Source organism: Rhinopithecus roxellana, chromosome 12 (assembly GCF_007565055.1).
Source record: "Rhinopithecus roxellana isolate Shanxi Qingling chromosome 12, ASM756505v1, whole genome shotgun sequence".
Taxonomy (NCBI): Eukaryota; Metazoa; Chordata; class Mammalia; order Primates; family Cercopithecidae; genus Rhinopithecus; species Rhinopithecus roxellana.
This window is the reverse complement of record NC_044560.1, coordinates 113324745-113351119: the sequence shown is the minus strand read 5'-3', so window position 1 is coordinate 113351119 and position 26375 is coordinate 113324745.

Here is a 26375-nt window from a genome sequence, read left to right as displayed (position 1 = left end):
TTTGTTTTGTTTTGTTGTTGTCTTTTTGATAAGAGCCATTTTAGCTTGGATAAGATAATATCTCATTGTGGTTTTAATTTACATTTCCTTGTCATTCTTTTATTTTTAACCTTTATGTTCCTTTATATTTTAAACATGTCTCTTGTAAACACCATATAGATAGATTTTAAAATCCATACTCACAGCATTTAGATTTTAGTTGGAACACATTTCATTAACATTTAGTGTATTTATTGATACATTTGGGCTTAAATCTAAAATAGAATATTTGGGCCCGGCGCGGTGGCTCAAGCCTGTAATCCCAGCACTTCGGGAGGCCGAGACGGGCGGATCACGAGGTCAGGAGATCGAGACCATCCTGGCTAACACGGTGAAACCCCTTCTCTACTAAAAAAAAATACAAAAAACTAGCTGGGCGTGGTGACCGGCGCCTGTAGTCCCAGCTACTCGGGAGGCTGAGGCAGGAGAATAGCGGGAACCCGGGAGGCGGAGCTTGCAGTGAGCTGAGATCCGGCCACTGCACTCCAGCCTGGGCGACAGAGCGAGACTCTGTCTCAAAAAAAAAAAAAAAAAATAATTAAAAAAATAATAAAATAAAAAATAAATACATAAAATAGAATATTTGGCTCACATATTGTATATTCTTTCCTTTCTTGCCTTCATTTGAATTGACACACACACACACTTTTTTCTTTCTTTTATTAGCTTAAAAATTATACAGTCTTAAAACTCTTTTAGTGATTACCCTAGAGATCAAAATAAGCATGTTTGATATATCAAGTTCTATATTAATTTATATTAAATTAGCACTTTTACTTCTTTCCATATTCAAGAACCTTGGAAAACTTTAACTGCCTCCATCCTTCTCTAGACTTATGTATTATTCTTTACATGTACTTTATTTCTCTTTATATTTTAAACCTTAGGAGACATTATTATAATTGTTTAATACAGGTAAAGTTTATTTATATTTACTCTCATATTAATTCCTTTTTGTTGTTGTTCTTCATTACTTGCTGAATGACCAAGTTTCCATCTGGGGCAATTTTTTTCCTTTAGCATGTCCTTTAGTGAAAGTCTTTAGTGAAAGTTTAGTATTTAATTCTCTCCATTTTTTGTTTATGTAAAAATATCTTCAATTAATCTTTATTCTTGAAGGAAATTCTAACTGTGTATAAAATTCCAGGTTGACAGTTTTTTTTTCTGCCCAGCATTTTGAAGATATCATTCTAGCCCACTTCAATTTTTTTTCATTCCATGATTGACAAGTCAACCATTAGTCTAAGTGCCACTCTTTTGAAGGTAATCTTTATTTTTTTCTAGCGCTCCTTTTAAGATTTTCTCTGTCTTTAGTTTTTAACAGGATGGATGGATAGATAGATAGATAGATAGATAGATAGATAGATAGATAGATAAATCAGAGTGTGTAGTTTTAGTCATATTTACCCTTCTTGAAGTTTCAGACTTCATGAATCTGTGGCTTGATGTCTTTTTGACCATTTCTTACCTATTATCTTTTCATATATTATTTCTATCATATTATTTCTCTCCTTTCCTTGGAATCTAATTACATATATGTTGAACTTTCTTACTATATCCACATTATCTCTTACCCTTTCTTCTGTCTTTCCCATTCTCTTGTTTTTATAATTCATTTTGGATATTTCATCCTGGCTTAACTTCTAACATCTTGCTATTCAGATGGTCTATGACAATATTGGCATATCTGGGAGCTTGTTTGAAATGCAGTACCCTAGCCCCACCAAAGCCTACTGAATCTTTGATAAAGGAATATTAAAGTCTCCTACCATAATTGCAGATTTTGTCTATTTCTTCCTGCAGTTTTTTCAGCTTATGCTTCATGTATTTTGAAGCTTTGTTATTGGGTGCATAAACACTTAGAATAGTTATTTATTCTATCATATCTATCATTGATAAATGAAAATGATAATGATAATCCCTGTTTTTCTAAAATCTATTTAATCTGATATTAATATAACAACCCTAACTTTCTTTTGACTAAAGTTAGCATAGTAAATCTTTTTCCATTCTTTTACTGTTAACCCATTTGTCTCTTTATATTTAAAGTGTATTTGTAGTAAGCAGCATATAGTCATGTCTTGCTTTTTTAGCCAGTCTCGGAATCTCTGCCTTTTAATTGAGGCGTATAGACCATTTACATTTAATGTCATAATTGATGTGGTTAGATTTAAGTCTATTATCTTGCTGCTTGTTTTTCACTTGTTTCTTCTGTTCTTTGTTCCTCTTTTTCTAACTTCTTTTACATTAATTGAATTTTTTATTCCTTTTATTGGCTTATTAGACATGACTCTTTGTTTTATTATTTTCACAGTTGTTTTTGAGTTTATAATACATCTTTAGCATATCACAATCTACATTTAAATAATATTGTACCACTTCACATATAGTATAAGAGCCCTACAATAGTATATTCCCATTTCTCCCATCAAGGCCTTTATGATGTTGTTGTCATACATTTTATATAAGTTTATATTACTCTGTAATATTTGCTTCTTTTATTCTGTTATGTATTTTTCTGCCGGTTCTTTCTCATGATGCTTTGAGTGTGTATGTATTTTTTTTTGTATGTTTTTATTTATTCATTTTTATCCGTGTGTTCATTTTTTTAGAATTTTATCCAGGCAAATTCTTGAGATTGTAATGAAGGTGGATTCCTTTAGAAAGAGAATTTTCATTTGTTTCTGTCTATTGCACTGGAGTACTACCAATATGGCAATACTTTATACAAAAACTTCAGATTAAGATTTTTTTGGACCATCTAGACAGTGTGAATTTTGGGTGCAAACTAGCATGAGAATCTGTTTGTTATGGCAAATTTTCAAGGGAGACTGAACCCTGCCCCAATCCTATGCTAGCACCATTCATATATTTTCATAAAATTCCCTGGGGATAGCAGGACCAGTTTATTTCTAGTTTGTCCTTGCTTTAAGGATATAATCTTGAAGTCTCAGCTTTATGATGGATGTCTTCCATTAGACTCTGTTTTGGATAGGCCCCAAGCTTTGTGTCCTGCATTCCACAGCCCAAAACGAAATAAAACCCAACTTCAAGTTCATCTTATCTAGTAAATACTCTCAAGGTAAAGAGACAGCATCTATGCTTCCTTTTCTGAGTTCCAGTCTTCACTTGATTTTTGGTTTGAGTGCTTCTTACTTTCTTGCCAGATCATTGATTCATTTAATAATTTATTAAAAGTTTTTTTCTTCATCTGGCATTTCTAGTTGTTTTCCACTGGGGATGTTGGCCAAGGTTCCTCATCCACTAAACTGCCAATAATGGAAGTCCTTCATAGCAATGTTTCTGAGACGCCAACCAGATCACTTAATTTTACTCCTTATACATCTTTAGTAGCTCCCCACTGCTCGCACAATCACATGGAAACTCCTTAGCTAGATATCCAAAACTTTCTCATCTGGCCTCTGCTTGCCTCTCTAGCCTCTCTGAAAGTCATTATGAGACACATTGTACCCTGCACTGCATTCTCACACCTCGTTGCCTTTGTGCACATACTCTTTTCTCTACTGCAACTTTATGGCTCAGCTTAGGTACCATTCCTCAAGGAATCTACCCACAACTCAATCTGGGTTTGTGCAGTCATGGTCTGTTCACAAACACTACCATGCTTACCCTTACTGCGCCGCAAACCAATTAAGTGCTAGATCAGCCCCTTCAGAAACCACATAGGCTAGCCCATAATAAGTATTGCTCTATTTTGAAGGTTTGTCCCCTAAACCTCATGTGGAAATTTGACCCCCAGTGTTGAAGGTGGGGTAGTGGAAGGTGTTTGGGTCAGGGGGCAAATGCTTCAAATGACTTGGTGCCATCTGTGTGGCAGTGACTGAGTTTTCACTGTATTAGCTCCCATGGGAGCTGGCTGTTTAAAAGAGCCTAGGACCTTCCTCCCCCTCTCCTGATTCTCCCCTCTCTCCTGCTTCTCTCATCATGTGGTCTCTGCACACACTGCCTCCCCTTCCTCTTCCACTACAAGTGCAAGCAGCCTGAGGCCTCACCAGGAGCAGATGCTGGCACCATGCTTCTTGTACAGCCTGCAGAACTGTGAGCCAAATAAACCTATTTTCTATCTCAATTACACGGTCTCTGGTTTTCCTTTTAGCAATACAAACAGATTAAGACAAGTATTTAACAAATATTTCTTGAATGAATGAAGAAATGAATGAATGAACAAACCAACCATGATTGCCATGGTACAGATGTTACTGAGTGTTAGAGTGGACTAAGAAGAGTTTATAAAGGATAGGGGATTTGAGCCAGAAAACTTTATAATATTTAAACTTAAAGAAGCTTTAGGTAACCTTAACTAGATACTAATTTTCAAAGAAGTTCGATGTCTTAAAATTTCTCACCAGTCGTATGTTCTGAACCCTGTCTGCAGGAAAACCTTAGGCAGTTAAATTGAAGAAGCATTGTCTTCACAGGCTGGCATCTTCCTACCAAAATTCTGAGTAGCACAGAATGCCCATTTCTGACTTGCTTAAGAAAACAACACATGCACGTCAGGTCTTACCAAGCACAGCAAAAACAAAGCGAGAATTGCTGTTGGGGAATAGGGTGGAATTGGGACAAGTAGGAGGAGGTTTGACCCTTTTTCGTAAATAAGGTGGTTGATTTTGTACTAGAGCTGACCTGAGTATAATGCAGTTAGTAGTGTTGATCTTTACTCACACTGGCTGCAGAGAACTGTCCTTGCTCTTTCTTTCCCCTCTCAGAACTGTCTACCAGCTGGACTTTTACCATCCAAAACAGTCCAATCTGAAATATAAACCCAGGAAATGTGAAAACACCAACTGGAACAAGAAATCATATGCAAAGACATTAATTTCCACTTTTATTGATCCAGTTGTTTTACTGTTAATTGATACAACCTATTTATTCATAAATAAATGTATTCACAGCAAAAATGTGGATAATCAAACCTGACATAACCATCTGCCTAAAGATTTAAATTTCTTCAACCTTAGAAAATTCTTAAATGCAATGATTATTCAGTGGCTGGAAAGGACTCTTCTTAGCTTATAGTATTTTCTGCAGTTTGGTGAAGACACGATTTCTTAATTTGGTAATTTGGGGTAGATTAGTGTGTTTTCATAATGTCAAGCTGAAGGGTCAAAATTAATTAAGGATACAAAGTATTATTCAATTATTGTGCAAATGCATGTATCTGGTGAGCACTATGAAGAAAAAAAAAGCTCCATACCTTTGATGGCACTTGCGATTTTGTATATTAAAGCTTATGGTTACTATACTGCTACTTACTAAAAACCAACAGCAAATAAAGCAATCTCAATATGCAAGAAATGAACATGATAAAATGATGTGATTAAAGCTAAATGAAGGCCAGTTGCGGTGGCCCACACCTGTAATCACAGCACTTTGGGAGGCTGAGGTGGGCAGATCACCTGAGGTCAGGAGTTTGAGACTAGCTTAGCTAGCATGGAGGAACCCTGTCTCTGCTAAAGATATAAAAATTAGCCAGCCTTGGTGGTGTACATCTGTAATCCCAGCTACTTGGGAGACTGAGGCAGAGGAATTGCTTGAACCCGGAGGCAGAGATTACAGTGAGCCAAAATCGCGCCACTGTACTCCTGTGCAACAGAGCGAGATTCCATCTCAAAACAAAGAAATTCACAAATGAGTAGAAACTTACAAATGTATAAAATAAATGTTAGTTAAATGCTCCAGTTATGTTTGGTTGCATAACAAATTACCCCAAAATTTAGGAGATTAAAACAACAAACATTTGTTATCTCCTACAGGTTCTGAGGATGAAGACCCTAGAAGCAGCTTAGCTGGGCAGTTCCAGCTCAGAGTTTTTCATGAGGTTGCACTCAAGCTGTTGCCTGGGGCTGCAGTCATCCTGAGGCTTGACTGAGGCTGGAGAATCCATTTCCGAGCTCACTCCCATTCTGTTGTTAGGCCTCAGTTTCTCACTTGCTGTTGGCTAGAGGCTTCCTCTTGGTATAATACTCTGCTTAGGACTGCCCACAATACAGCAACTGGCTTCCTTTGGCCTAAGCCAAGAGACAGCCCCTAAGGTGAAACCCACAGTGTCTTCTATAACAACATTGGAGGTGATACAACATCACTCCACCAAATGTCACTGGCCACACGGACTAATGCCAGTACAATATGAGAGACGACTACACAGGGTGTGAATACTGGGAGTAGGGGGTCATTGGGAACCATCTTGGAGGCTATCACATCAAATGAATAAATACATCCTTTAGGAAACTTGTGTAGCCTATTTATCTGGTTTCCCTGAGGAATTTCCCCCCAAGACACTCCTGGCCCCTTACCCCTTCTCCCACCCTTTACTACTCAAGGGGTACCTCGATAGTGGGTCATAGGAACTGGTCCATATTTCTTGCCTGGATGGAGGTCATCTATTAAAATTTATGAGTAAACTACCTTCTTCTTTCTGAGCTAGTTCATGACAGAAATCTTGGTTAAGTGAATCCACTTTGCAGACCGAACTTGCCTTCAGATGGAGAGTTCCAAGGTCTAAACTGCCTATAGAGAGTCAGAGAAGCCATCAGCCAGGATGTCTGGCCAATCTTTTCAATATATTGTTGTGATGGAGATGATATTTAATCTCCGTTCATCTGATTCTCATTTCTTCCCTTGGTTGGTTCTGAACTCAGCTAGGAAACAAAGGCATTCTTTATCAGCAACTCAGACCCCAACTACAAAGAATGCCTTGATAGAATGAGAAAACATCATCCAATGGCACTGGGACATTTTATATAATTGCAGTTGACTAGATTCAATCATCAGCTTAGGAATTTTATTCATTGATTGTCCTTACTGACATGGAGGAAATTTTTAATATATTAATTAGGCTAACTTTTTTTCTGGAGATTTAAATCCTTAAAATTGTCCTTTATTTTTGTAGGGGTGCTTTCTCCCTATGGGATGCAAAATTGGAAATGAAGCCATGACATTGTAATGCATGCAGTTTTAGTTATTTGCACTCCAATTGCCATGGAATAATCAAGAGGTGCAAAAGGATGGTTACTTTATAATATTCAGTCACTTCCGCTTCTGTTTTTGCATAACACTGGACTCCAGCTGAAGCTACCTTTGTGATCTGTTTCATGGGTTCCTGTAAGATGTTAATGTAATTCCTCAATTTAAAATACATTTCCTCCCACCTCTTAATGTTTCTGGGATCAAGACGTCAAAAGAAACTTGCCAGTGCTTTCTTTCACTATTAGAGGTAGGATGTATTCTAAAACTAGTGATGTTTTGGAATCAAAGAAATGTAAATGTAAGGCACCTGGGCTGATGGCAATCTTGCAGCTTGAACTGTGTAAGTGAGAGTTGTTCAACAATAACATTTGGTATGTTTTATCTGACGGTTTTTGATATGTAACGTTGCTGTGTCTCCTGGCAATCTTGATTGGCTTTTATTTCTAGGAGGGTTGGGGGTTTCTTGGGAAATTTGGAGAATACTAAATCAAGAACTTGTCTAGCTGGATAGGCCACTCTCACAGACATGGGTGGGAAATTCATTGGAGGGCACATGATACTTTTGGTTCCTAGGCTGTCCTAATTCCTGCAGGGGCTATCTAAAGAGTGAGACTTTCATTTTGTGTCTCTGAGCCCTCAAACTTGACCTTACTGTACTTCCTGCTAAGTGACATAGAACCAGGACCCCCCAGAGAAGTGTTAGGGGGAAGAAGTTGCTTAGGATATCCAAAGCCTAGAAACACAGCCTGGAGGAGGGCCTTTGGTTGGAAGAGTGGAATATGCTGTAATATGTCTAATAAAGCAGCAGTGAGAGATCCTACCTGTGAAACAGGATGGAAAATGAAAAGTTGCAGCCCTTAGGAATTAAGCATAGTATGTATGTTGGAGGCATTTGAACCAGAGAAACTCCATCTTGAATAGGAGCTGGGTAAAATGAGGCGGAGACCTACTGGACTGCATTTGGCATTCTAAGCCACAGGGTGAGATAGGAGGTCGGCACAAGATACAGGTCATAAAGACTTTGCTGATAAAACAGTTTGCAGTAAAGAAGCCGGCCAAAACCCCAAGATGGTCACAAGAGTGACCTCTGGCCGTCTTCACTGCCCCATGACAGTTTGCAAATGCCATGGCAACATCAGGAAGTTACCCTATATGGTCTAAAAAGAGGAGGCATGAATAATTCATCCCTGGTTTAGCGTATCATCAAGAAATAACTGTAAAAATGGGCAACAGCAGTCCTCAGGGCTGCTGTGTCTATGGAGTAGCCGTTCTTTTATTCCTTTACTTTCTTAATAAACTTGCTTTCATTTTATTCTATGGGCTTGCCCTGAATTCTTTTTTGTGCGAGATCCAAGAACTCTTTCTTGGGGTCTGGATTGGGACCCCTTTCCTGTAACACGTATACATTTGTGTATAAAATAGGGAATGAGGCAGAAGCAAGCAGGCGACATTCCCAACTACACCAAGCATTACTACACCAACGCAAGAAAAAGAAAAAGGGTGGGGGAGAAGATTGGATTCACCCTGGAAGAGCAGTACTCATAGCTTTATGTTGCTGGCTAGGAAATATGCTCCCCTCATTGCAAAGTATTTATATTCAAAAGAATTTCTGATTGGATTTATCTAGAAGCCCAGGCAGAGGTGAAGGTGAATATAAATTAGAGACAAAGAGTCTGCTATAAGCCATAACATGACCCAAGGCAGAGCAAAGGATTCACTAGCAATAAGACAGCACCACCAAGCTCAGGAAAGGGCGCAACTCCAGGCCAAATATTCTCATGGCAATTTACAGAAGCTTTAATTTGGATGCGCAATGTAAGGGCAGTTATTCTGAGCAGTTCTATTGTCGCATGTGTAAAATGATCCCTTATGTGGCCTGTGTAGATTTATGTTATTCCTGCATAATCAGATAGCATAAAGAAAATACCCACTCCATCTTTTGGGGTGTTACCCACACCCAATATAAAGGTGATTCCCTACCAGCCACGTTTATATCACATGATCAGGCTCTCTGGCCATAGCTGGCTGGACCAGGAGCAAACAAGTGTCTGGCTGAGCCACTCTGATAATGAGAATGATGATCTGTGATAAAGAAGAAAACAACTTGCCAGGCGCGGTGGCTCACGCCTGTAATCCCAGCACTTTGGGAGGCCAAGGCGGGTGGATCACTAGGTCAGCAGATCGAGACCATCCTGGCTAACACTGTGAAACCCCATCTCTACTAAAAATACAAAAAATTAGCCAGGTGCGGTGGCGGGGGTCTGTAGTCCCAGCTACTGGGGAGGCTGAGGCAGGAGAACAGCGTAAACCCGGGAGGCAGAGCTTGCAGTGAGTGGAGATCGCACCACTGCACTCCAGCATGGGTGACAGAGCGAAACTCCATCTCAAAAAAAAAAAAAAAGAAAGAAAGAAAGAAAAGAAAACAACTAATATGCTTTTTTTTTTTTTTTTTTTTTTTTTTTTTGCCTTATTCTCATACTCAACAATCAACACAGGATACTTTTGTGACTAGGTACATGGGGGTATTTCCCCACACACCAAGCAGCCAATTTTGCAGATTCTCCAGCTGACACCAGCTGGTTGCCCTCTAATTCAATTCAATTCCATCCCAACTCTATCTACCTAGAGATAGCATCAGATCCTACAGGGTGAAGACTCAGTCCCACATGACAGTCATAGCCAGGCAGATACCAGTCGCAAGCACAGGCTGTGCCCTGTGCTTCTCACCAATGAGCTATAAGTCAGAGCTCCCACAACTATCTTATGGGGTTTGATCAATTTGCTAGAGTGGCCCACCAAACTCAAAGAAACACCTTCCTTACTTTTACCAGTTTACTAATAAAGGACACAGGCGAATAGCCAAATGGACAATGCCTTTCCATAAGGCAAGGTACAGAAGGACAGACATGGAGCTTCCATGTCCTCTCCAGATGCACCACCCTCCAGGAGCCTCAGGTGTCCCACCATCTGCAAGTCCATCTGAACCCTGTCCTTTTAGGGTTGTATGGAGGCTTTATTACATAGGCATGATTGATCACATTGATGGCCATTGGTGATTAACTCAACAACCTTCAGCCCATTTCCTAGCCCCAGAGGCTGGGGCTGGGGCTGGGGCTGAAAGTCACAGCTCTCTAATAGTGCCTTGGCCTACCCCGCGACCAGCCACCATCCTGAAGCTACCTAGTGGCCCCCAGCCACCAATCACCACATTAGCATACAGAAGATACTCTTATCATGCTGAAGATTCCATGTCAGGAAACAGGAAGAAGACCAGTATATATAGATTGTATAATTCCCAATATCACAGAGGAACCACTTCTACCTGGATTGTCTCCTTAAATGACAAGACATGAGGCCAGGCATGGTGGCTCATGCCTATAATCCCAGCACTTTGGGAGGCCGAGGTGGGAGGATCACTTGAGTCCAGGACTTTGAGACCAGCCTGGGCATCATAGTAGACCCCATCTCTATATAAAAAAATTTAAAAATTAGCCAGGCATGGTGGCACACAGCTGCGGTCTCAGCTACTCTGGAGGCTGAGGAGGTTAAGCCCGGGAGGTGAAGGCTGCACCGAGCCATGATCGCACCACTGCACTCCAGCCTGGGTGACAGATCGAGACCCTGTCTCAAAAAAACAGCAAAAAAGACAAGACATAAACCTGGAACTTGGGGTGTGTCTATCTCAGCCTCTGTGGCAGGAAGAGAGGAACGAGCACACTTCCCAGGGGAAGTAGAGGCTAGAGACCCAGAGAGAGAGAAAGAACACAGGTATGAAGGGTCCTGGTGGATCCTGGCTCCAGTCCTTTCTGAAGCTGCATGGCCATCTCTGGACTCTCTTAAGTGACCTCACATCTGTACAATGGACGTAGTTCCCGCATTTACTTATGCTAGCTTTAACTTGTCTATGTTACTTGCCACCCAGTGACTAAGATTCTTAACTAAGACAGGCCACAGGACTTACTATAACTTAATACACCTCATATTCTCCTTGTCTAACTTCGACCCACATGTTCCTTCCTTTCCTCCCCTTACTCCTCTCCTAGTCCAGAGTTGGTCAGCAGGATGAAAGAATGGGAGATTCAGTATTAATATAGAAAAGGATCTTGTAGGCCGGGCGGTGGCTCATGCCTGCAATCCCAGCACTTTGGCAGGCCAAGGCACGCAGCTCACCTGAGGCCAGGAGTTCAAGACCAGCCTGGCCAACATGGTGAAACCCCGTCTTTACTAAAAATACAAAAATTAGCCAGATGTGGTGGTGTGCACCTGTAATCCCAGCTATTTGGGAGGCTGAGTCATGAGAATTGCTTGAACCCAAGAGGCAGAAGTTGCAGTAAGCCAAGATCACACCACTGCACTACAGCCTGGGTGACAGAGTGAGACCTTGTCTCAAAAAAAAAAAAAAAAAAAAAAAAAAAAAGGGATCTTGTAGTAAAAAAGAAAGATAGCTTTCAATATAAGAGAAAACTATTATGACCTCATTTTCTGCTAGCTATATTTCAGCTTCAGAGCAATCACTTATACATGGTGGTACTACTAAATATTTATTCAACTGAATTTAATGTGACTGAATTTAATGTCTCAAACTAATGTCCAAAGCTGAGCATCATATTTCACAGGATAACATTAGAAGCATTCTCAGTGAATAAGGAGAGAGAAAAGAATAGTCATTATTCCCATTATTTAATGCTGTCCCAGAAGCACCATTTAGTACACTAAGCAAGGAAAAGATTTGAAGTAAAATACTATATAAAGTTTCAGAAAGATGGAGTAGATGTACTTTTCCTTACTTCTTCAGCTAACTACAACTAAAAACCCTTGACATAATATATAAAATGAACAGAAGAAAACTCCAAAAGATGGAGAGAGAAAAAATAGACTCTCTAGGGACCTCAGGACCCAAGGAATAATACAGTAATGTGTTCTTTGAATTTTGTTTTACCTTAAATATCCTAGACATGTAGCTAAAGAACCCGCAATCCAGAAACACCAAAATGCACACACACACACACACACACACAAAAGTTCCAACAAACATCTGCTTTTTCTAGCCAAAGGACCAGGGAAGAGACAGGCTAGCAAGACAGAAAACTTTTAGACAAGAACTGCTGTACTCCAGCCACATACCACAGAAAAAGCCTGACACTGCCTGGCCAGCAAAGTGTGAAGAAGAGCCTAGACCTCCACCACCACCAGGCTATAATGGGGTGCCCCAAACCACCTGCCAGGGTGATGTTAAAGAAGACTGAGTAGGGAGCTGATATTTTCATCCCCATCTGGCAGTAATGAGGTACTTCTCACTCTCCCCACTGGAGTAGTATCAGACAAGACCTAAAGAAGAGTCAAGACTTTCAAGACTGCCCAGCAGTAATGAGGCCACCTCAACCTTTCTCCCATGGTGTCAGAAGAGGTCACATGAAGAGCAGTAATGAGACACCTTTATCCTTCCCCAGCTCGTGAGAAACTTGAACTCTCATCCCCAACCAACAGTAACGAGGAGTCTCTCTATCCTTGGGTGTCAACAGAGGTCACATAGAAACCTGCACTTCGACCAATTTTTGGTAGTAATGAGGCAGCATCCCCTTTCTCCTGCTGGAGTGTTGTCAAAAGGGACTGTCTAAAATAGAAGGTTTAAATAAGACCCAGATTCTCATAACATAATACTCAAAATATGCGGGTCTCAATAAAAAATCACTCTTACCAAGAACCAGGAAAATCTCAACTTAATGTTAAAAAGATAATATGTAGATACCAACACTAAGAGGACAGATGTTGAAATTATTTGACAAAGGTTTTAAAGTAGCCATCATAAAATGTTTCAGCAAGCAATTATGAACAAATTTGAAATAAATGAGAAAATAGAAAATCTCAACAAATAAGTAGAAGATATAAAGAAGAAGCAAATGGAAATTTTAGAACTGAAAAATACAATAACTGAAATTTAAAAATTCAGTGGATGGTCTCAACATGAAGGGCACAGAGGAAAAGGGATACAAGAAGGAATCGGTGAACTTGAAGTCAGAACAGCACAAATTACCCACACTAAACAACAGAGAGAAAACAGACCAAAAGAAGGAAAAAAGAAAAAAAGACCAGAGACTTAGGGACTTTTGGGACCCTAACAAAGATCTAACATTCATGTCATCAGACTCTCAAAAGGAGGGGAGAAAGAGGGTGAGACTAAAAAGTAGTCAAATAAATAATGGCCAAAAATTCCAAATTTGGCAAATGGCATATGCCTATAAATTCAAGAAGCTGAGCAAACACCAAACAGAACAAACTCGAAGAAATCCACACCAAGATACATAACATTAAAAACTTCTGAAAGCTAAATGCAAAGAATGTATCTTCAAAGCGGTGAGAAAGGACAACTTACCTATAGGGGAATAACAATTTGAATGACTGCAGATTTCACCTCAGAAACAATGGAGGTCAAAAGAAAACAACACGACAATTTTCAAGTGCTGAAAGACAGAGACTTTTTTTTTTTTTTTTTTTTTTATACTTCAAGTTCTAGGGTACATGTGCACAACGTGCAGGTTTGTTACACACGTATACTTGTGCCATGTTGGTGTGCTGCACCCATCAACTCGTCAGCACCCATCAATTCATCATTTATATCATGTATAACTCCCCAATGCAATCTCTCCCCCCTCCACCCTCCCCATGATAGGCTCCAGTGTGTGATGTTCCCCTTCCCGAGTCCAAGTGATCTCATTGTTCAGTTCCCACCTATGAGTGAGAACATGCGGTGTTTGGTTTTCTCTTCTTGTGATAGTTTGCTAAGAATGATGGTTTCCAGCTGCATCCATGTCCCTACAAAGGACGCAAACTCATCCTTTTTTATGGCTGCATAGTATTCCATGGTGTATATGTGCCACATTTTCTTAATCCAGTCTAAGACAGAGACTGTTAACTCAGAATTCTTTTTTTTTTTTTTTTTTTTTTTTGAGACGGAGTCTCGCTCTGCCGCCCAGGCTGGAGTGCAGTGGCCGGATCTCAGCTCACTGCAAGCTCCGCCTCCCGGGTTCCCGCCATTCTCCTGCCTCAGCCTCCCGAGTAGCTGGGACTACAGGCGCCCGCCAGGTCGCCCGGCTAGTTTTTTGTATTTTTAGTAGAGACGGGGTTTCACCATGTTAGCCAGGATGGTCTCGATCTCCTGACCTCGTGATCCGCCCGTCTCGGCCTCCCAAAGTGCTGGGATTACAGGCTTGAGCCACCGCGCCCGGCCAGCTCAGAATTCTATATCCAGTGAAAATATCCTTTAGGAATGAAGGAGAAATCTGGACATTTTCAGATGAGGAAAAGCTTAGAGGATATGTTGCTAGCAGGCTAATATAGAAGAATGGCTAAAGAAAATTTTCCAGGTAGAAATGATATGATAAAATAATGAGTCTTGGAATATCAGGAATGAATAAAGAAAAAAGTAAAGAGTGAAAATTTGGATCAACACAATACATTTCCCTCACCTCTTGAGTTTTCTAAATTCTGTTTGATGGTCAAATAAAAAATATAACATTGTCTAATGTTATAATTGAGATGAGCGTTTCAGTTCCCCACTGGTTTTAAATGTGTGTACAGCAATGTTTAAGACAATTACAAATAAGGGAGGGCAAAGGGATATAAAAGAAGGTAAGGTTTCTATGCTTCACTTGAACTGTTAAAATGTCAACACCAGTAGACTGTGCTAAGTTCTGTCTATATCACATAATACTTAGAGCAACCACTAAGAAAGCTACACAAAGAGACATCCTGAAAAATCACTATAGATGAATCAAAATGAAATTTGAAAAAATTCCACAGGAATACAGGGGCAAAAAAGAGAGAAAGGAAAAAACAGAAGCAACAAACAGAAATTAAAATAGCAGACTTAAGTTCTAACATGTCAATAATTAAAATTAATGTAAGTGACCTAAACATACCAATGAAAAGAAAGAGATCAGCAGAATGGGTTGAAACATACGGCCCAACTATATGCTGTCTACTAGAAACTTACTTCAAGTATAATAATGTAGGTAGGTTGAAAGTAAAAGGACATAAAAAGATATATACCATCCAAACATTACTCAAAACAAAAAAGGAATGGGTATAATTATATCAGAAAAAGTAGACTTCAGAGCAAAGAAAATAACCAGAGACAGAGAGGTACAATTACATATTGATAAAAGGGTCAATTCACCAAAAGGACATAGCAATCATGATCATGTATGCGCCACACAAAAGAGCTGTAAAACATGTGAAGCAAGAACTTATAGAACTGAAAGGAGAGATACAAAAACTCCCAATTATAGTTGGAGATTTCAACACTTCCCTCTCAACAATTGATAGAAAAACTGGACAGAAAATCAGCAAGGATATGGGAGAACTGAACAATGCAATCAACCAACAGAACCTAGCCAACATTTACAGAACACGTAACAACAGCAGAATACATGTTCTCTTCAAATGTCTGTGGAACATATTCAAGATAGACCATATCTTGGACCATAAAGCAAACTTTAACAAATTTAAAAGAACTGAAATCTTACAGAGTATATTTTCTGGCCACGATGGGATCAAACTAGAAATTAACAACAGAAAGATAATAGGAAAATCTGCAAACACTTGGAAACTAAACAACAAACTTCTAAATCATCAGTGGGTCAAAGAAGAAGTCTCAAGATAAATCAGAATCTACTGAAAAATAACTGTTAGAACGGATAACAACAGCCAGGCATGGAGGTCATGCCTGTAATCCTAGCAGTCTAGGAGGCCAAGGTGGGCAGATCACTTAAGGTCAGGAGTTCGAGACCAGCCGGGCCAACATGGTGAAACCCTGTCTCTTCTAAAAATACAAAAATTAGCCAGGTATGGTGGGGAGCACCTGTAATCCCAGCTATTCAGGAGGCTGAGGCAGGAGAATTGCTTGAACTTGGGAGGCAGAGGTTGAAGTGAGCCAAGATCGTGCCACTGTACTCCAGCCTGGGCAACAGAGCAAGACTTCATCTCAAAAAAAAAAAAAAAGAACTGATAACAAAATTTTGCAAGGTAATCAGTTACAAAACAAATACATACAAAGTGATGGCTCATACCTCTAAGCCCAGCACTTTGGGAGGCCAAGGTGGGTGGATCACTTGAGGTCAGGAGTTCAAGACCAGCTTGGCCAACATGGTGAACCCTCATCTCTACTAAAAATACAAAAAATTAACCAGGCATGGTGGCACAGGCCTATAATCCCAGCTACTCAGGAGGTTGAGGCAGGAAAATCACCGGAACATGGGAGAATCACTGGAACCTGGCAGGCAGAGGTTGCAGTGAGCAGAGATGGCACCACTGCACTGCAGCCTGGGAAACAGAGCGTGACTCAGTCTGAAAAAGAAAAAAGAAAAGAAAATATGAAGGCAAAATAATCCTAGTCACATCTTCTGTATAGCTATAGTACCAAGTCTGTATAGTATTTTCTATATTCTTGAATAGTAAATGTAATACGGGAAGAAATCCATTAATCCTCAGATAAATCCGTAAATATAAAGCAATTCCAATTAAATCCTTACGGAATTCACTTGGAAAAGAAACACCTGATTCAGGCGTGAACATTATGCAAAATGGGGTTAGAGTCACCATATCAGATATAGACATGACATAAAGTTTCAATAATTAAAGTATTTTACTGAGAAAGGATTGAACAGACAGGCCAGTGGAACAGATTAGAAAACCTAGAATCAGGTCCATGCATATGTATGAATCTAGTATGCATTTAACTACATAAATGTTTCATATATTTTGACTGGTTTTCTAGTTATTCATGGCAGAAGGGTAAATCGGGCCTCTTTATCTCCCTTAGGCCAGAAACAGACATCCCTGTCTGCTTTCAGAGAGTAGACTGCAGAGGGCCTGGCACATAAAGGGGAGACCGCCTGTGGGGCTCTGTGGGGATTCAGGGGAGAGTTGACCATAGTTTGGAACAGGAGAGTAACAGGTCTCAACAAAAAGTGCTTAGATTCCAAGTGAGTTTGGAAGACAGAAAAGACAGAGCTTGCTGATGGATTACATAGATATGGGGGTGAGAGAGAAACCGTGGGTTCCAGTGCGACAGAACTGCTGGAAGAATAGAGGCATCTAGTCCTGAGGTGGGCAAGTCTTAGGGTGATTCAGACCAGCACCTATTAGACATCCAAACGAAGACATGGGGTAGGCAGAAAACACAGAGCGTGCAGATGAGCAGGCACATCTGTTTTTCCAACTTTCCATCATGCATTATTCCATTTTCATATGATTTTATTATTTGAAAAAGTTACCCAAAAAGCCATTGTCTATATTTCATTGAATTCAGAACTTCAGAATTATTCTCATTTCTCAAGTTAGCAGATTTGCCCTTTAACAGTTCAAAAGAGATTGAGAATGGCTCATGCCTATAATACCAGCACTTTGGGAAGCTGAGGTGGGTGGATTGCCTGAGCTCAAAAGTTCAAGACCAGCCTGGGGAACATGGAGAAACTCCATCTCTATGAAAAATACAAAAGATTAGCCGGGCATGGTGGCAGGCACCTGTAATCCCAGCTACTCAGGAGGCGGAGGTGGGAGGATCACTTGAACCCAAAAGGCAGAGGTTGCAGTGAGCCGAGATCATGCCACTGCACTTCAGCCTGGGTGACAAAGCAAGACTCCATCTCCAGAGAGAGAGAGAGAGAGAGAGAGAAAGAGAGAAAAAGAGACAGAAATGCATGTGAATGTATGTGAGGAGGCAGACTCAGAGTTCAGAGTCCTGGAGAAAACCCTCCCTGGGAGGAAGTGGGGACAACGTAACACATCTGACAGGCCCACACTCCCACTAAGGAAGACCTCCACTCTCCCAAGTTTTCCTTTTTCTCCTTCTTTAAGTGCAGAACCCAAAGAGGGAGAAAGACTTTCCCTCATCTGCTCGCAAAGACAAAATGGCGGCTTAAACATGGAAGAGACCTGGTTAGACCAAACATTCCAGACAAGGAAGTGGGTTGAATTTCACAAACATTTCTTGAGCCCTTGCTACTTGCCAGGTATAGGAGCTACAAATAGGAATGTAACAAGGAATTTGTAGTGCAGTAGGGAGAAAAATTACAATCGTGAGCAAGAAGGGGAAAGGATTTGCAACTTTATCAAATGTGTAGCTTTTAACTATCACCACTATCGAGAACCTAAACTTTTTCATTAACAAGGTTATCTCATGCCACCTCTTTAGAGCCACATCCTAACCCTTGATAACCACTAAGCTGTTATTTCAAGAATGTTATACGAATAGAATGATACCGTATGTCACCTTCTGAGATTGGATCTTTACATTTACCATAGTTCCCCTGACATCCACCCAAGTTCCAAGTTGTTGCATTAACAAAGGTTTCTCTTTTTTTAAATTTCAATCTGTATTTTAGATACAGGGTACATGTGCAAGTTTGTCACATGGGTATATTGTGTGATGCTGAGGTTTAGGGTACAGATCCTATCACCCATGTAGTAAGTGTAGTACCCAATAGGTAGTTTTTCATCCAACGCTCTAGTAGCACCCAGTGTCTATCATTCCCATGTTTACGTCCATGTATGCTCAATGTTTAGCTTCCACTTACAAGTGAGTGCATATGGTATTTGGTTTTCTATTCTGCATTAATTCACTTAGGATAATGGTCTCCAGGTGCATCCATATTGCTGCAAAGGACATGATTTTGTCCTTTCTCGGGGCTGCATGGGATTCCATGGTGTATGGGTGCCATATTTTCTTTATCCAATCCACCATTGATGGGCACCTGCATTGATTCATGTCTTTGCTATTGTGAATAGCACAGGGATGAACATACAAACACATATGTCTTTGGCAGAATGTCTGTGTCTTTTAATTACTGAGTCTCTCACTCTGCCTTATGCCCCTCGAATGAATTCTTTCCTTCAAGGAGGCAAGAATCAAGCTGCTACAGACCTGTATGGATTTGCTGCTGCTGACAGTAGGAGTATGCCTGGATAATTCAGATTTAACTCAGTGTTAACTACAGCGTCTCATATTGGGAACCCTGCTCTCTAAAGGCCTCTAAACTCACAAATATTGTGAAATTATAGGGAAACTCTAAGATCCCCTAAATAACGGGGAAGCAGAGTGGCAATAGAGGATTAGGACCTAAAAGTTTCACACGAGCTGCAAAAGACAAAAACAGTCTACATGAAAAAAAAACTATCTGCTTTAAGAACTACCTAAGATTCCTGTGCCCAATATAGTGGACCAGGCAGTTATGATTTATGTTCTCTTTGCCTTAGCCAGAGATCCAGAAGGAAATAGAAAGATACTCAAATTGAATCAAGGAGAGTTTAATAAATGGATGACTTACAAAGATGTGGGCAGGGTATGGAGAAACATAAAGCATGGGCAGTACCCCAGGGCCAGAGAAAGCAGGGGCCCTTTTCCATGACTGGCCTGGAAAGGTGAGGCTCCTGCCATCCCAAGCCCGAAGGCTGTGTGAAGAGGCCACCATGAAAAATCTGTGGCCCTTAGTAAGGGACTCAACCAGCCTGAGACAACCTCACAGGGAGGTTGTTGAAGGCATAAATGCCCTGGCCTCACTATTTCCTCTCTCTGACCTTCTGCGGGGACTCCCCATTGGCTGAATCCAACCAGAAGGCAAAGGAAAGGAAGCTGGTTAACGTGTCTATATGGTCAGCCTCCTCAGACAAAGATAATGGTGGGAAAGGATGAAGAAGAGATGGGAGGAGCGGCAAATGGAAGACACCCGGCACACCCTTCCTCCTGACACCCAGGGGAAATGATGGTAAAAGAATAGAAAAGATTCACTCCCACACTATGAGAACAGGAAAGGGATCACTGGTGGGTCATTGAGTTTCCCCAAAGATTTAGTTGAAAGGTATAGACAGGTGTGAATTAACTGGAGAGGGAAGGCAGAGAAAGCCACAGTTTGAACACAGGTGAGGAGGTCTGCATCTGAGAGTAGGAAACTGCACATGAGAGGTTCTAGTTTCAGAATTGTCAAGCTTGACAACCACAAAGTGAGCAGTGGGGCTGGAAATAGGGGAAATAAAGGGTCTGTATTTTAAATAATCAACCTTGCCATATGCCTCCTCAATTCCAAATGCTAAAAAGGCCAGCAGCCAGGTAGTAATTCTGCCCTTGGCAAATGGGCATAACATCAATCTTCAAGGTAACAGGGGCTCTCATCAAGGGCTGGGCAAGCTGAATGTAGAAGGCCCAACCTGAATTCACCATTGTGAAATTTCAGAATACCAAGAAAAGACTCCTGAAAGAAAAAGTCAGCTATGCAAAATAAAAGAATCAGAGTCAGGTTACAATTCCTGTGAGAAATACTAGATGCTGGAGAACAATGCAGTGTGGCCTTGAGATTTCTGAAGGAATTTATTTTATACCTAGAATTCTATACCCAACCAAATAATCCACCAAGTTCAAGGAAAAAATAAAAGAAGTTTTCAGACATGCCGATACTCAGAAAATTTCTGTCTCACATAACTCTTCTGGAAGGGTTACTTAAGGATTTAGTCTTGCTTCACAAAGATCCAGCTGACATGGAAGAAGATAAGAAACTTGGAGAGCACAAAGGAACCCAAATGTCAGCTGTATGGCAGCCAGAGGAGCCACCAGCCCTGCCTGGAGCAGCAAAACAACAGGCTTCAGATGGGAGATGTCCAAGGGAAAAAGTGAGTGAATTCCATGGGAGCCTTATGACTAGGCTTTGTAACAGTTGAGAATGTGAAAAATGCATAAAATGCAAGAAAGAAAGAGAGAAAGAAAGAAAGAAAGAAAGAGAGAGAGAGAGAGAGAGAGAGAGAGAAGAGAAAGAAAAAGAAAGAAAGAAAGAAAGAAAGAAAGAAAGAAAGAAAGAAAGAAAGAAAGAAAGAAAGAAAGAGAAAGAAAGAAAGAAAGAGAAAGAAAGAAAGAAAGAAAGAAAGAAAGAAAGAAAGAAAGAAAGAAAGAAAGAAAGAAAGAAAGAAAGAAAGAGAAAAGATAGCTAGAGTCTCTAGGAAGATCTAATAGATGCACAATAAAGTCATAACAAAATATTATGAAATCAGGACAGAGTTGAGCAGAAGTCAGTGGAGTTAAAAAAAGAATACAATAAATTATATGGAATTTATTGGTAATAGGGAAAAAAACCTGAAAGGTATTAATGACACAATGAAAAAAAAGCCCGTTTCTTCCCTCATCAAGAGCAAAGAAGAGTGACCAGCAAAGGGGATGGGGGAAATTATACAAGAAAGGTGTCATCTAAACATGATGTAGAAAACATATCATGAATGTGAGCAATTAATCAGGTGTAAGAACAAATTCTTTTGGACATTCTTCTGTGCGTAGCACGGAAGTGGGAATATTGAGGTAGCTGGGAAGAATGTAGTCATCCATTCTTCTTGGCTGTGGAGCAAACAATACTGTTTATAACATACACGTACTTCCATGGCAAACCAGTGATCCCTCTTCTGTTCTCAAAGTGTGGGAATGAATCTTTTCTATTCTTTTACCATCATTTCCTTCTGATGTCAGGAGGAAGGGTATGCCACATATCTTCTATTTGCCGCTTCTCCCATCTTCTCTTCATCCTTTCCCACCGTTATCCTTGTTCCAGGAGACTGACCATATAGACACATTAACCAGCTTCTTTGCTGTGTGCCTTCTGGTTGGATTCACCCAATGGAGAGCCCCAGCGGATGATCAGAGTGAGACCAGAGCATTTACTTGCTGCCTGGATCTCTCCCCATATATCCTCATGTCTTATTCCCTTACCTTTTTCAGGGTTTTCCTCAAATATCACCTTTTAGAGAGAGCTTTTCTGACTATTCTATCTAAATTGTCACACACACACACACGTTCCCTATGCCCCTTATAGCTTAATGTTTTTCTAAGTGCAGCCAGTATACTACATATTTTGCTTCTTCATCTTGTTTTTTGTCTCCCCCATTAGAAAGTAGGTACCATGAAGACAGATATGTTCTACTCTTATATTTACTATGGTTTCTCCACCACCAGGGACAGGGACTTGCTCATGGTAGGAACTCAACAAATATTTGTTGAATTAACAAATGTTGAATAAAGTTATAGGCAAGTCACATAAGGCAATTTGGGTTTATGTGACAGAAAGTAAATGTCATTACACTTGGCAATGTAAAGGTAAAAGCATAGGCCAGGCATGGTGACTCACGCATGTAATCCTAGCACTTTGGAGGCTGAGGTGGGCAGATCACCTGAGGGCAGGAGTTCAACACCAGCCTGGGCAACATGGTGAAACCCTGTCCACTAAAAGTACAAAAATTAGCCAGGCATGGACGCGCACATCTATAGTTCCAGCTACTGGGGAGGCTGAGGCACAAAAATCACTTGAACTTGGGAGGCGGAGGTTGCAGTGAGCCAACATCATGCCACTGCACTCAAGTCTGGGCAACAGAGTGAGATTCTGTCTCAAAAAAATAAGATAAAATTAAATAAAATAAAGTCACAGCTCACAGAAGTTGGGGGATGGGAAGGCAAAATATGCAAAAGGAAGAAAAAGGTTGGAAGTGCTAATATTCTCAATTTATTAGGTGGACAATCAAGGTACTGTTGATGAAATTAAAAGTAGAGATTTAATAAAGTTACTTAACCTTATTAATAATCTTATAAAGGTAGCAATTAAAATATTCAAACATAATAATGTAATCATATTGGTATAACTGAGCTAGAGAAGGTGAAAGACATAGAGTTAAATTTCTTCCAAATTTCAATTCAACATAGCAAAAAGTTACTAGCTAATTTTTAAGTTGAGACATCCAGAAGTAGAAGCATAAGAGTAGTATTTAGAGTATGGCAATGATCTTAACAACCTTATACTAGAAATAGTTAAACACAGTTAAGCTGTGATATGGTGGTTTCAGTAATGAAAGACTACATTTTATCAAACTAATACTTCTATAGATAATAATTATAAACTCTGTACAAAATGTAAAAAAAACTATCTGAAGGCACTAGAAAGTGACCCAAAGCACATATAAAAATGGGAACTGCAATAGGGAAGATCAATGTCCTTAATTTTTCCCTGAAGGCACTCCCTAGTCTGCAAGAGGTAGAGAAGTTAAAAATGAAACAGAAAGCCTGAGCAGCAAGAGAGGCTGAAAATTGAGGGGGAGAAAACCCAGGGAAAAAAAAAGAATCCAAATAAAGAGTCCCTAAATTTGCATATAAACTCCTCTCAAATCCTTAGCTGAACTGTGCACATTCAGGGAAACTCTAGGAAGCCTGCTGAAAGGCAACAGCTGGGAGACTGAAAAACTTGAGCAGAGATTTCAGTTGTCACCCACTACAGGAGAGACAGTTTGGATTTGGAATCCTACCAAGTTAGAGGGACTTAGTAAATACTCAGGCTTTCCATCAAAGCCACAGAAGGGCTATGATTTAGAAGGCAGAATATGCCCCAAGACTGAGGGCTTACCCTGAGACTAAAAGGAAAACGGAAAAACACTTACCTGACAAAGTCTGAAATGAAGAATCCTCTAGTTTATGGTGGCAGGCCACTAATTAGACTGCTTGATAGAATAAAAAGAAACAACCTTCAGAGAAGTATAAAAGAATCTAGAGTTTCTACAGTGTGTCATGCAAAATATCCAGTATACAATTTTTTTAAAAAAGACATATAACAACAGGAAAATGTGGCCAATAGTCAGAGGAAAAACCTTACTCAATAAAAATAGATAATCTTGTTAAAAGGAGTAGACTAAGATGTTAAAGCGAAGATGTTAAATATTCAAAGAATTAAAGGAAATTTCAGCAGAGAAATGTAAACTGCAGAAATTTTAGAACTGAAAAGTATAATATCTGAAATAAAAAAAATTTACTGAATAATTTTAACAATACATTAGATATGGCAGAAGTGAGAATAAGTATAGTTTAAGATGGATCAGCAGAAACTATCCAGTATGAAAAACAGAGATAAAAAGTTGAAAGAAGAAAAAACACTGAAGTCTCAATGAATTCTGAGACAATATCAAGGGGTCTGACAACATGAGCAATTCAAGTCCAAGAAGGAAAGGGCAAGGAGCAAAGAAAATTTGAAAAAATAATGCCCCAAATCTCTAAAATTTGGTAAAACAAAAAACAAACACACAAACAAAGCTTATAAATCCAAGAAGCTCAGTATGTACCAAAAAGAACAGATACAAAGAAAATCACACTTAGTCACATCATAATCAAACCACCAAAGCTAAATATAAAAAGAAAATGTTGAAAGCAGCCAGAGGAGGAAAAAAGACACATTACACAGGGGTACAAAGATAAGAATAATCACTGGTGCTTCATAAGAAATAATAAAGTCCAGTTGACAATGGAATGACATCTCTCAAGTGTTGAAGAAAAATGTCAACACTGGGTTCTATATTCAGTGAAATAGAGATGGAATAAAGTCTATCTAAAAATATCTTTATTCCATCCCCAAATAAGATTGAGTAAAGATATTTTCAGATAAACACAAGCTAAAAGAATTTGTCACCATTAGACTTGTACTACAAGAAATGCTAAAGGAAGTTATTCAGGCTAAAGGAAAATGATACCAGATGGGAACTTTAATCTATGCGAATAAAGAGCACTAAAAATCGTAAACTACTGGGTAAACATACCCAGGCTTTTTCCTTCCCATAACTTGCTTTTAAAAATGATGATTTAAAGCCAAATAATAGCACTGTAAGGTGGGGCTTATAAAGTACATGGAAATAAAGGACATGACAACAAGAGCATAAAAGATGGCATAAGAGACTAGATAAATAAAATGAATCTATTGTAAGGTTAGTATATTTGTAAAGTGTGAGATATGAACTCTGAAGTGGGAATGCTAAGATATGAAACAAGAAGTGGTAGCTGTGAAATTTTCAGTGAGAAATGATACAATATAAATCTGAATGGCTTTGACAAGAATGCACTTTGCTAGTTTTAGAGTAAATAAAAAATAGGCCAGGCGCAGTGGCTCAAGCCTGTAATCCCAGCACTTTGGGAGCCCGAGACGGGTGGATCACGAGGTCAGGAGATCGAGACCATCCTGGCTAACACGGTGAAACCCAGTCTCTACTAAAAAAATACAAAAAACTAGCCAGGCGAGGTGGCGGGCCTGTAGTCCCAGCTACTGGGGAGGCTGAGGCAGGAGAATGGTGTAAACCCGGGAGGTGGAGCTTGCAGTGAGCCGAGATTGTGCCACTGCACTCCAGGCTGGGCAACTAAGCAAGACTCTGTCTCAAAAAATAAATAAAAATAAAAATAAAAACAGCTTTAAAAACTGTAGCTAAAAAAAAAAAGTAAAAGAAATAAAATTCAATTCAGTAAACATTCAATTAATCCAAAAGAAGGAAGACTAAAATGATCAAGAACAGAGGAAAAAAACAAAACAAATAACAAGATGTTAGACTTACATTCAACTACCCCAGTAATTGCATTAAATGTAAATGACATGTTTATTTCAATTAAAAGGCAAAGAATGTCAGATTGTATACAAAAGCAATATCCAATTATATGCTACCTATATAAGATGAACTTAAAATATAAAGTGTGGCTAAAAGTATAAGTGTGGAAAAATATATTCCATGTACACAGTAAGCATGAAAAGGCTACTGTGCCTAATTTTTTTTTTTTTTTTTTTTTTTTTTTTGAGATGTAGTCTCGCTCTGTCACCCAAGCTGGAGTGCAGTGGCCGGATCTCAGCTCACTGCAAGCTCCGCCTCCCGGGTTCACGCCATTCTCCTGCCTCAGCCTCCCGTGTAGCTGGGACTACAGGCTCCCGCCACCGCGTCCGGCTAATTTTTGTATTTTTTAGTAGAGATGGGGTTTCACCGTGTTAGCCAGGATGGTCTCGATCTCCTGACCTCGTGATCCGCCCATCTCGGCCTCCCAAAGTGCTGGGATTACAGGCTTGAGCCACCACGCCTGGCCAACCGTGCCTATTTTAACATCAAAAAAGTAGACTTCAAGACAATAAGCATTACTAGAGACAAAGTGGCATAATTCATAATGATAAAAGAGTAATTCATTAAGATAGTATAATTGTACTAAATGTGTGTGTACCTAATAACAGAACTTTAAAACAGATTAAGTAAAACCTATCAGAAGTAAAGGGGAAATTAGTGTATCAAAGAGATATCTGCACTCCCATGTGTGTTGCAGCACTGTTCACGATAGCCAAGATTTGGAAGATTTTAAGTGTCCATCAACAGATGAATAGATAAAGAAAATGTGGATATATATGATGGAGTACTATTCAGTCATTAAAAAAATGAGATCCTGTCATTTGCAATGACATGAAGGGAACTAGAGATCATTATGTTAAGTGAAATAAGCCAGGCACAGAAATGTTATATTGGGTAGTTAGTCTGGTATG